General features: G+C 38.8%; 1 pseudogene; it reads left to right on the top strand.

Annotated features, from left to right (window-relative positions):
* The first annotated feature begins 809 nt into the window (after positions 1 to 809).
* LOC118666591 lies at positions 810 to 1021 on the top strand (annotated as a pseudogene).
* Positions 1022 to 13080: the final 12059 nt, after the last annotated feature.

Here is a 13080-nt window from a genome sequence, read left to right as displayed (position 1 = left end):
ATTTCTACCATAAATTTTATATGAAAATTAAAATTCTTGTGTTTGAAAATTACTTATTGACATGGGAAAATATTTCAATTTAAATGCTAAGTAAAAAAAGCTGGATACAAGCTGTTTCATTTAAAAAAATAACATTAAAGATAATCACACTAATAGTAATAATATTAAACACTTATAGTAGAAAATACGCTAAAATATTGAGCTGTTGTCTGGCTGCTGAGATGAAAGATGGTGTATTTATTCTTCACATTTAAACCTTTCTACATTTTGTTATTGTTTAAATAATAAGCATGGGTCGATTTTCAGTCAGAAAAAAATTATAAAGAGCAACCAAATATCTCCTATAAAATGCAAGCTCATATGCTTTGCTTTTAAATGACCTCCCACAGCCAGCAGAGTCTTATTTTAAACGTTTAACGGTTGGATTTTAAACTCACAGCAAATTGGTAGCAGGAATTTAAAAGGAGGGATGATGGGATCTACTATATAAAGACAGAGTGGCAAAATATAAAATAATTGACACCTTACTCCCTAAGGAAGGAACAGCAATATTATGGAAAAATGTGCAAGTCCTCTAAAATCATAACTTACTGAGACCATTTAGAGCAGGGACTAATGAGCTACCCATCTCGACAGCCTTTCAGGGAATCGATAATATGTGGAAGAAAGATTTTAGCAACAAAAATTAAAATTATTTGATTTAAGTCCCTGATCGTGACACCTCCTAGCTTGTAATCTTTTAAAAATTATGGAGCTTTTTTTGGCCTCTTCGCTTCTTGCCACTTGTGCTGACCATGTGCCTGGTAGCCATGCCTCGAAAAATTGAGGAAATCAAGGACTTCCAGCTCACAGCCAGATAAAAGGATGCCAAATCTGTCAAGATCAAGAAAAATAAGGATAATGTGAAGTTCAAACTCCCATGCAGCAGATACCTTTATACCTTGGTCATCACAGACAAAGAGAAGCCAAGAAGCTGAAGCAGTCCCTGCCCCCAGGTTTGGCGGTGAAGGAGCTGACATGAACCTGACAGACTGATCTGTATTAAAATGTTAAAAATTAAAAACAATTTTAAAAAAATTATGTAATATCTTTAAGACTCAGAATTGTCAACTTCTAAATGGGAATAATCAGACAATAAGGTGGCAAAGGCCTGGAGCAGAGAGTGGGGACAGGCTAGAAGGGCTCAAGGGTCACTGAAACCCAGCAATCCTATTTAAAGATGTTTTAAAACAATTAAAGTTATAACAATCTAACTGCCAGCATTGCACTCTAGGCATCATATCTTTGGTAAGCTTTGTATAATCAGTTTGTTCTTTCCTAATTCAAGGTGAGTCGATTGGCTTTTCCTGAGCAGGATGCAAGGGTGATTTCTTTCCCAGGTTCTTGTCCAGGTGGATTGGAAGAATGAAGCCATGGACAAAAGGTGGTGTATCCGTGATGGCGAACCTTTTGAGCTCGGCGTGTCAGCATTTTGAAAAACCCTGACTTAACTCTGGTGCCGTGTCACATATAGAAATTTTTGATATTTGCAACCATAGTAAAACAAAGATTTATTTTTTGATATTTATTTTATATATTTAAATGCCATTTAACAAAGAAAAATCAACCAAAAAAATGAGTTCATAGGTTCGCCATCACTGTGGTATATGAAAAGGTGGAAATTTATTGGAAACAAGTACAGACTCCCACGTAGGGAGGTTGTCCCAAAGGGGGTAACCCACTAAGCTCTTTTTCCTAAGGTTTATAAAAGCTGCAGTTCTTTGTTTCTTGATGCTGCCTTCCAATTGGTAGAATATCAACTTTGAAGCTTAAAACCCACATGGTGACCCCTTTTTTTCTCCCCCTTCCGTGGTAGAATTCTCTATCTCCTGTGAAATCTGTCTTCCTCTTTCTCCCATTTGTCAGCATTTCTCTATCCTCTGTGAAAGTTTGTTTCCTCTCTCTCCCCATACCCTGTGGCTGTTCCATATCTTCTGTGAATGGATGTCTTCTTCTCCCCTTATCCTGGCACCTCTTTTTTTCCTCTGTGAATGTATGCCTTTGGGCAGCTCCAAGCCCCCACCTTTGCAGTTCTCCCCCATGGACCCTCTTTATTCCTAAAACTCCCTAAATTTGCCTATTTTACCCCTAAAACTCCTTTCAAAGGGAACCATAACCTATAGGTAAAGTGTCAAAGTGAAGAGTTTACAGTCTTGTCCTTTTGCTCACTACCTTTCTGCCTCCATGGATTTCCAGCCATGGCATAGATACATTTTCCCAAATGAAGCAGATAAAAAATGAAGAGATAAGAAACAACAACTTGGAAAGAGTCTAGAAATAGCACACCATGTGAAATGAACCTACTTTCAGCTTCCACAGTGTTTTATTGCCCAACTACCCTACAAAGGGCATCCAGAGAAGCCTGTCTGTCTACTCCAGAAGTGGAGTCACTTGCATGATGAGCAGAGAAATGGGCTCAGTTGTGGGCTCAGTGAACCCACTTACCTGATTAGTGGCCTGAAACTAGCACAGTTGAAACAAAAAGAGATTCAGAGAAAGCTGGGATTTTTGTGAGCATTCAATGCTCTCCTTTAGGTCTTAAGAAAGAGTTTTCTAGGAATTGCGACCACAAAATTTGGAAATTGATTCTATTTTGTGTCATTGGGTAACTGCTTCTAGCACTCAGCTGATATACTGGTCCTGTCCAATCATTTAAAGAGCATATCTCTTTGGAAAATAGTAAGGTTATTTAGATAACATTCAGTCTGGCCCACAGGTTAAAATTGAATTGGTGATACTAATTTTATTGTTGTCCTCCTGATATTTTTCTAAAATGATGCCTGCATTGGAAATACATTTTTGAGTGCTCCAATGTAACCAATGATGAGCTAAAGCATAATAAAATGATGTTTTTGTTAAATGTATGATACCCACTACTTCATACTTTATCTGTTTTTGAGCTGCAGGTTGGAATAATAGGTATTTCTTAAATTGTATGATGATTGGGTAAGAAAATGTATAGAGAATAGAATTAGTATTTTAAGAATTGTATGAGAAAATAATAAAATAGCATAGATAATGACAGTGGAAGAAAAAGTATGTGTTTCTGAGGCAGAGTAGAGTTTCATAATTTTTGTGTGATTTTAAAAATCAATGTAGAAGATAATGGAGAGATAAATACAATAAAAATGTATTTGTGGTAGATTTATGAGTATTTACTTTCCTCTCATCCTAAAAGTTATCTTCAGTCAAAAGAGCTTTGACCATTTCTCCTGTAGTCAAAATAAATCGAAATTCCTGAAAAAAATATGATCCAACAAAGAAGATCCAGATGGTTAGTGGAATGAAGTTACTGCTTGATCTACAATGTCGCAGAGCAGATGATTGGATAGTTCTCACGTTTATTCAGATTCATGCTCTGTTTAGAATAGACCTGAGTTTTCAGAGAAGGTCTCCCCCTATATTAACACTTTTCATTTATTTCAACTGTTCTTGTGGGCCATACTAACCAGTAAATAGAGAATTAAAGTTAAGTCCTTACACAGGGAGATCAGTTATAAAGATCTGAAGATAGATGGGGAAATATCTCTTTATTTTAATGACAATATTCAGGCCTTTGCTTTGAGGTAGGTCAACAAACCATTCTTTATTCCAGGAGTTTATTAGAAAATGTAATTTAAAAATAACCCTGCCATGGGCTTGCCAAAGGGTAATTTTGGAGGTTGGAAAACAAATCCAATGTTACAACCAGAGAGTAAATTATCTGAGCTTTGTCTTAGGATATTATGGATGAAGTGTAAAGGAACACACACACACATACACACACACACACACACACACACACACACACACACACACTCATTCTCTGTTTTCTCCAGATAGCAGCCTATATCTGTAAAACTTAGAGGAATTTTCTTGCTTAGCCTATATTAAATATATCACAATTTTAGGTTTCTAATTTGGCAAGGAAAGTGCCTTGCAGCAGAGAAAGTGATAAAACTAACTTTAACAATATAAAAATACCAATTTTCAAGTATAGTATTTATCATTTGCATAATGTGTTATGTGTAAGACCAGGTTTGGCCATGGTGGTTTAAGATGATAATGTTTTCATATTTGAACAAGTTATAAAGTTGTCTTTCAGTAAGAAGGCAATGATTAATGCTAGGAGAGCCCATGAGAAACTGAATGCAAAGGAAAATACTAAATCCCTCTAAAATTCATGTGCCCAACACCATAAATTAGAATCTCACCTTGATACCTTCTGTAATATGTTACAACTTTAATTATTTTTAGTTTCTCTGGAGCAGTATTACAAAGGGCTGGCTCATCATAGTATCTATTACTTCATCCTAGAATACAGGTACAAAAAAAAAAAAAGAATTATAACTCCTGGACTGGTTGCCGACTTGATAATAAAATGAATGCATGAAAAGTAGCCCAAGGAAGAATATTTTATTAGATCAATTAATATTGTAGAGGAGCTTTGTTCCTGGGTTAATCATTAGTATGAACTCTTAGCTGGTAGTTAAGGTTTGGGGCTAGTCATAAAAGTGACTTGGAAAGGACACCTCTGTCTTTATTCTCTATCAAGGACTCTAACTCAGATTTATTCAATGTGGTATCAGAAGATTTTTCAAATGACACATTTTCCAAAGGAATTTGAAGAAGGGTGTTGAGTTACTTTTCAAGGGTGTTTCACTCATTTTCATTAGAACTTTTATGCAGATGAAGAAAACATGAGAACAGCTAGGTACTAAGTTATTGATCATATTTTTAAAAAATAAAATATAATGCAGATTTAGCTTAATGTAAATGCAACCTCGATAGTTAGTACCCCCTATGATCCCTCACTTTTTTTAAAAAAGTGTTAACTTTGGGTGTTATTATGTAGTTTGTACTGTCTCTTCTGGTGTCAAATCCTATCTACCGGATGGTGGAACTTGATGAATGACAATAGGACTGGTAGGTCTGTGTTCCAGACCACCCAATGAACCATGCCCCTCTCTTTTGGATGCCTGCAAAAATATGAGCTATCTGGTAGACCAGATATCCATTTCCTCTTCTCCTAGCCTGGCCAACCTTTCAGAGAAAGGGTCCTTACAATGTCACAAGTGACTTAAAATATTAAAGTGACAAATATTATCGGTCTTACTAAGTGTTTCAGACTGTGATGTCACATGTTATTGGTCCTTGGATTCAATGTTGTGTATTGTGACAAGTTATTTAAAAATTAAAAAGAAGAGAAAATATTAGAATTCATTGTATAAGAACAGTGTAAACGTTTTGAGAAACATTTTTTTGTTTTGGTTTTGCATTTGTATAATATACTACAGGCTCGGTGCATGAATTCATGCACTGGTGGAGTCCAGTTGGCCTGCCCCAAAGGGGGCCGATTGGGGGCGGTGTTGGCCGGGGAGAGGGGCTGTGGTTGTTCTGGTCATTCTGCCATTCAGTCACTGGGCTTTTATTATATAGGATTAGTCAGCTCAGACAGCCATAACAAAATATCATAAATTTGTGTGGCTTAAACAACAGAAATGTATTTTTCTCACAGTTCTAGAGGCTGGAATTTGGGGTCAGGGTGCCAGCATAGCATCGTCCCATACACCAGAAAGTGGTGGATCAATTGCCAGTCAGGGCACATGCCCAGGTTGCAGATTCAATACCCATTCCAGTGAGTGCAGGAAACAACGGAATAATGTTTCTCTTTCTCCCTTCTTCTCTCTGAAATCAATTAAAATGAGTGATAAATAATGTTCTATAAATATGTTTTTAATGGGAAAGACATTAGTGATCTATGAAGTGAAAAACTCGTTGTAACACATAAACAGCATGACACCATTTTTTTTTAAAAAAAGTATGGATTTCAGAGGAAGGGAGAGGAAGCGATAGATAGAAACATCAATGATGAGAATCATTGATCAGCTGCCTCCTTAGGATCAAGCCCAAAACCTGACTGGGAATCATATCATGACCTCCTGGTTCATAGCTCGATGCTCAACCACTGAGCCCAATTTTTATCAGTACCAGGCACATGGGGTACATCGGCAAGATCTCACCCCTAGACAGAAGTCTGAAATTGCCCAAACTCCTTTGCAGCTAGGTTTCTGGATATGAATTAGTTTCTGCCGATTGGATGCGCTTGCACAATATTTTGAAGGCAGAAGTGGGGCAGAGGCATCTTCCCGCAGTTTGGGCTGTTTGCTGCTGGTGATCATGTTTGCAGAGATGTGGAGGTTTTCTGCAGCAGAATCCAGGCTTTGCACAGGCAGTTGTGGCAGAGGCAGTGCCCAGTGACCTGTTTTGTGGGAGCTGGAGGGCACTTGCGGGGGCAGCAATTTCCCTATCCCTGGGTTACAGCTGTGCCAGAGTGTCCTAGAATTCAGTTGTGGCTTAGAAGGCAGCTCCTCCCACTGGTCAGGGAGTCTTTTCTGGGGGGCAGGCCTAATACCCACTCCTCCAGCTTTCCCATGATTTCCCAAGCACTAATTCCCTGTGCTAATTTCTTTCCTGACTAAAATAGCAAAGATCTAAAAACATTTTGGATCCTCTACTTTCAAAGAAAACAATGCTGCACAGGGTCAGGTATGAGAAGTGGGTGAGGTGTTGCAGAAGGCTCCCTTCTTTGAGTCTTAGCTTCCTTTTCTGTAGAACAGAGACAAAAGATTATCTGTTCATAGTTACTGATGACCGTGGCAGCTGTGTTTCCCAAAGATGGCCACAACATTTCCCATCTCTCCTGTGGCATTGCCACTTTCCACCACGTCCTCTCTCTTGAAGCGGGACTGACCTCTGACACACTGGTAGCCAGTACACTGTTTGCCCACAGAATTCCAAGGCCAAGGTGGAGAAGGCACAGGGGCTGCAGCCCGAACCACTCTGCCAGGGTTTCCAGCTCCCCCACTCAGGGCTCTGGCTGGCGTGGGGCCTTGCCCTCCTGGCTCGCTTCCCCTCTGGTGGGTGGCCCAGCACCTCGCTGCACACCATGGCCCACCTGACAGTGCTTCTGGGCCCAGCAGGTGGGACAGTGTAAGAGTTCAGGTCAGGCCTCGTGCCTCCTGGTTCCTGTGTGCCACTGCCCCCTGTGCCCCGTGACCCTTTTTCCTGCCACTGGTCCAACTAGGGCCAGATGCCCAGGTGCTATGCACAGCCTGTGGGGACTGCTGTGGCCACCAGGAAAGCCTCCCCACCACATCTCCGACTCCGGTGACCTGATCTTAGGTCAACTTCCATCAAAGGAGAGCTGCTGGAGACCGTGCACCTGCAAGGTCCCCAAACCCCAAATTTCTGCCAGCCAAGGTGGTTGGCCAGCTGGCCCCGCCCTGATTGCGGTGTTGTGGGGTGATCCAGCCCAGATCAGACTGGTAACCTGCCGCAGTGTGTGTCATAGCCACTGGTCATTCTGGTCGTTCTGCTGTAATGGTCATTGGGTTTTTACTAGAATATATATAGATGTTTCTTACTATGGGTTTGTACTGGATTGAATAATGTTCCCTCAAAATTCATGTCCACCCAGAACCTGTAAATGTGACTTTATTTGAAAATAAAGCATTTGCAGATGTGATGAAGGAAAGGTGATGCTTAGGGTAAGTCCTAAATTCAATAGATCTGATATCCTTATAGGAAGAGGGGAATTTTGACAGACACACAAGAAAGAAGGACATGAGGCAGAGATCAGAATGGCATAGTCATACACAAAGGAACACCAAGGATTGCCAACAAATCTGGCAATAATTCTGGCACCTTGGTTTTGGACTTTTAGTGAGAGAATAAATTTCTGTTGTTTGAAGCCACCCACTTTGTAATACTTTGTTATGGCAACTATGTAAAACTAATACTTGCCGAAACCAGTTTGGCTCAGTGGATAGAGCATCGGCCTGCGGACTGAAAGGTCCTGGGTTCGATTCCGGTTAGGGCATGTACCTGGGTTGCGGGCACATCCCCAGTAAGAAGTGTGCAGGAGGCGGCTGATCGATGTTTCTCTCTCATTGATGTTTCCAACTCTCTATCTCTCTCCCTTCCTCTCTGTAAAAAATCAATAAAATATATTTTTTTTAAAAAAAACTAATACGGCTTTTAACAAAATTTTAAAGTCTCTGGAATTGGTAAATTGGGACTTCTCTTATAGTGCAAAAGAAGTCCCCTAATGTCCTCAGAAAAGAGGAAGGCTCCTTTCTGTCTTTCCCTGCCTCCCCTGACTTTAGTTACACCGCTGTGCATCAGATAAATTCCTTCTTAAATCTTTCCATTCTACCACCTCATGCCATCCCAAGGTAGAGTGATCAGTCTTCAATTAAAGCCTAAGATGCAATTCTCTCAGGATGTAAGATTCTCTTTCTTCTATAGTAGGAGATCTTGTTGGTGCTCAAGAAACAGTTGTGAAAAGAACAGATGAGGTTTCTGATCTCTTGGGATATATGGGGATAAATAAATCTTTTTTCATGCTTTAACATTACAACTTCTGGATTTTAGAATAGATGTAAAGAGCTTTGATGCCAAGAGATGTTCATATTTTATTCAAAGATAATCATATTTCATTAGTGGCCCAATTTGAAATTGAGTGGACCTCAGCCTCCTCAGTGATGGTAGGCACAAAATCAATATACTTTAATAACCTGGGTCACAGTTAGGACTTATAAACCATTCTGATTGGCTATGCTCTTTTAATTGATTGAAACATTATGAAAGAAATATTTCAGTTCTTGCTGATTATAAAAATTATTAAATATGTAAAGTTAATTTCTTTCACAGGTGAATTTCTATCTTTATCAATTACATTTTCCTCCCCAAAGATCTTTCATGAAATCATTAATAGTTCTAGCTTGATCATTTGTAACTGTTGATTACTATTCCAAAATAGAAACGTAGTTTGATATATTTAAACATAGATTCAGGTTGTTTAAAATTCTATAATATTAAAAATGATTCTAAAATAATATAAATTATATTGCAATCAACACCCTTGTGTGTATATCTTTATACACAAATGTTCAGAATTTTAGTGTGTTGCAGTAGGATTATTGAGCAAAAGTCAGTAGATTTGAAATTTTGATGGATGGTGATAAAATGCCCTCCAACAATATGTGAGAATGCTTATTTTCTCACAACCCCAAACTGAATATCATTAAATGCTTTTAATTTTTGCTATTCTAGTGAGTGATAAATAATTTATCATTATTGTTTAAACTGTTTCTATGATTATCAATAAAGTTTAATTTCATCTTATGTATTAATTAATATTCAGATATTAAATGGCCATTTTATTTTCCCCTGTGCTACAAACATATATTTAATTAAATATTTACTTTCTACTCTTAGGTGAAAAAATAATTATATACTGTTTATGGGTATTAAATTTTGTGATGAGTACTGCATATGTTTTCTTTTAGTCAATTGTGTCTTTTAACTCTGTTTATGATCTTCTATCCTACTCATAAACTTTTGTCAACATTTATTCACACTTTAATTTTTGGCATTAGGATTTCCTACCTTTATTTATTAGCATTTGTTTGTTTTTTAGTATGAAGGGAGTAGCTGATATTCTTGTCTGTGGTTATTGAGTAGTTCAGCTGTTCTACCTATTTGTAATACCTTGCAGATTATCTATAAATTTCCATGTGTGCATAGGTTCCTTTGTGTGCTCACTATTATATTCTTATAATCTATTTGTCTAACTCTGGATCAGTGAGATGCTGTTTTAATTATAGCTTATTGCTAGTAGTTTTCTTATTTGGTAGGTAAAAAGTTTTGTCTTTGTTCTTAATTTTCTTAGTTAGCTTTTTGTATTTATTTTTCTGTAAAAATCTTAGAATCAGCTTGTTTGGTTTAAAAAATGTCATTGATGATAAACCTAAGGGATATATTAATTTGGGGAAATGAATATCTAGGTCTTTCCATTTATTAAAAATTTCCTTTATGGGTTTAAATAATACATTTTTTATTTTTCTCACATGAAACTTTAAAAACTTGTTTGACTTATTTGATTTATTTGTGAAATTTTACAATTCTACTATGAAATAGATTTTTTCTTTTGTTGTTTTTGGTAGGTAGCTGGGTGCTGAAATATTCATTTTTCTATGTTGAGCATGCCCTCCTATTGAATACATTACAGTAATAGTCCTGTTCTACATAGATGTTAGATGCTTTGGTGTGAGACTCTCTTAACACTAGCTTCTTAATCCCGGTGATTGTGGAGAGAAGGAGATTTAATTTTTTTAAAAAACTTATATTTATTAATAAGTTTAAATTGTAAAATGTTGCTTGAATCATGAGGCCAAAATGAACGCTCCAATTTCTCTTTCTGAGTGATAACAGCTTTAGAGTTATAGACCTCTCCTTTTAAAAAAAAAAAAATGGTATTGGGAGAATGTCTTAAAGGGCAATGGACAGCAGTAGGAGGAAGAAGAAACGCAGGGTACCTGAAGGTGGCACAAAGGACTGGGCTGGTGTCAGGAAGTGCAGCATAGACTTGAATATCCTGTTTTCCTCAGTTTGGGGGGAGATGGAATGGGAGGAATTCCATGTGGGGTAGGTTTGGAGACTTTGGGGCCTTTGTGTGATAATGTGGCCCTTTGTGGAATAGCCATCTCAGCCTTCCAACATCACACCTCCTCTCTCTTGTTTGCTAAGGCTTTTTCTCCATGGTCTGTAGAAAGACCCTGCTAGTGTCTTATCAGAGGAGTTTCCATTTCAAGAAGAAATTAATTTTCCTCCGGGGTTCCTTTCCCATCTTGCTCGTTATCTCCAGGCCTGACTGAGAATCCAATTCTAGTATGTGTTGGAGACCAATTAGGAAGTCCAACGTGGAGAGAGCAGGTCCACACAACAGAGGCTTCAAGATTTCCCTCATTTCCCTTGTCTTTCTTCTCCCCTCTCTCCATTGTTTATGTGTTTGTTTGTGGAGGTTAATTATAAATTTGGGTCTAAGCATAGCTGATTACTGAAACAATTGCAAAAGAAGCAGGGGGAAAAGTCATTATTCAGGGATTCTTACCTTAGAGCTGAATCTGATAAAATATAATAATTTGAGTTGTTTTTTTGTGTAGAGATGTGTAGAAGGAGTATGTTTGGGCTCTATACCACCAAGTTACACTAAGCTAATTAGGAGCTTTTAAATTTTTTATTACTGAAAGAGTTTATGTGGATATTAGAACAGTACCTAGAATATATAGTGGGTAGTCAAAAAATACTTGTTAAAGGAATAAAACACACTGGGCAAGTAGTGAGAGTGATTGCAAGATAATTGAATTTTAAAAGTGTTTGGCTGATTAACACCCAAGTCTCCCTTCTTTGGGGGTAATTACTCATATTATGTGAGTCTTGGTGAAAGGTTGTACATGTCTCTAATTTTTTTCCATTTTGATCTTAGAAATTCACTTTTTCATCAATAAAATTTACTCATTCAAAATGATTTCCTGGGTGGGGAAGGAAAATGGTGGTGGTATAAACGGACGTGTCCTGTGCCTTGTCCTGGAGCAGATAAGGGTGAGCAGCTGAAACGGGTAACATGCAGCCCGAATAGGCAGAGGATTTTCAGCTGAGAGACTGTCTGCAGCTAGGAAAGACCGAGAACCCCCAGGAAAAAAAGGACGGTTGGAGACTGCGGCTGAAGCCTCTCGTGGTGCGCCAGCTAAGCAGCGGAGACTGCACCATCTTGGGTGGTTGTTGCTGGCATCCAGAGACCAGCTACTAACCTGGAAACAAGGGATCTCAAGCAGCGTGACTGCCTGAACTCAGACGAGCACTGCTTCTTCTCACGGAAAGGTTGGACATCCCCTAAAGGTGCGGTTTGCAGTTCGGGTTGGAGGGAGGACCGAGCTCACGAGCGCGCGGGGCGGAATCTGCGCCCCACAGAGTCCGCAGCCGTTGGGACCAGCATGACCCGCGAGTGGGGAAGGGGCCCCACAGGGCTGCTGGCAGAAGGGAACGCGAAAAATGAGCCCATAGCTGGACTGGATGTAAAGGAGCAGCCTTGGACTTTGCCAATCTGCTGGCTGCTTGGTGCCAGGGGCGAGTGGGCGTGCGGAGACTGCGCACGGAGACTGTGCGCACACCTGGAAGGTGGAGGCTTGCGAATTCGCACAACTATCAGGCTCTTGTTACAGTTCCCCTTAGATCCGTGCATTTGATTATTAAACCCAGTGCATGGGATTCCCCAGTTGGGGTCATTCGCAGAGCTTGTAGGGGAAAGTTCTTTTTGGGGAGCCTGGGAAACAGCGGGCAGTGGCAAGGAACCAGCTCTGGGCAGTGGTCTTTCCCGAATCAGTGCCAAATACCATAGAGGAAAAAAAAAAACACAAAAAAAACCCTACTGATAGAGAGGACTTATAGCCTCGGAGGTCAATCCAGACACACTGCCACCCAGAGGCAGAGCCACGAACTGTCTCTTCTGCGATCACAAATAAAGGCAGCCTGGTAAACAAATACAAGCTGCCTTAAAATCAGGTCTGTGGTTTACTGCACGGAGGGACAGTGTATCGCAGGGAAGTTCAACACTCCCCTGAATGCCTGGCAGGACTGAGGCGTGCCAAAAAGAAGAGTGGAAGATCTGAAGCACCTTCACTTCCGAATATTTTTATATATATATATATATTTTTAATTCTTTTTTCACCATTTCATTAAAAACCTATTTTATTTATTTTATTTTATTTTTTATTTTTTTCATCACTTGATTTTACGTTTTTAATTACTACATTTTTTAACCAGTATTATTGATATCCTTTTACCATTTTTTCAAGTGTCATTTTATTTTTTATTATTTTTTTTATTTTTCTTTATTTTATTTTGGGATTAGTGTTATACACACTATTTTCATTGTTCCTTTAGCATCATTTCTCTCTAGCTCACATTTACCCTTAAGCCAAAACTCTCTTCCTCACTTTTCTCCTTTTGTCGTCCTGTTTCTCTTACCCTATTCCTGCTTTGGATTTTACCTATTCCTTCTTTCTACCCACTATCTAAATTTCACCCTACTTATATATCTAATTTCCAATCCCTCGCTCTCCCCATACAAATAGCCTCTTCCCCACCTCTATTTCATTCTCTTACTTTTTTTTTTTGTATTTTTGTTTTTTTCTTCTCTCCCTTTTCCCAATCTCA

The sequence above is a fragment of the Myotis myotis genome, unplaced genomic scaffold (assembly GCF_014108235.1).
Source record: "Myotis myotis isolate mMyoMyo1 unplaced genomic scaffold, mMyoMyo1.p scaffold_m19_p_11, whole genome shotgun sequence".
NCBI classification, from domain to species: Eukaryota; Metazoa; Chordata; class Mammalia; order Chiroptera; family Vespertilionidae; genus Myotis; species Myotis myotis.
The sequence above is the reverse complement of the archived record's forward strand: the minus strand, read 5'-3'. Positions and strand labels throughout refer to the sequence as shown.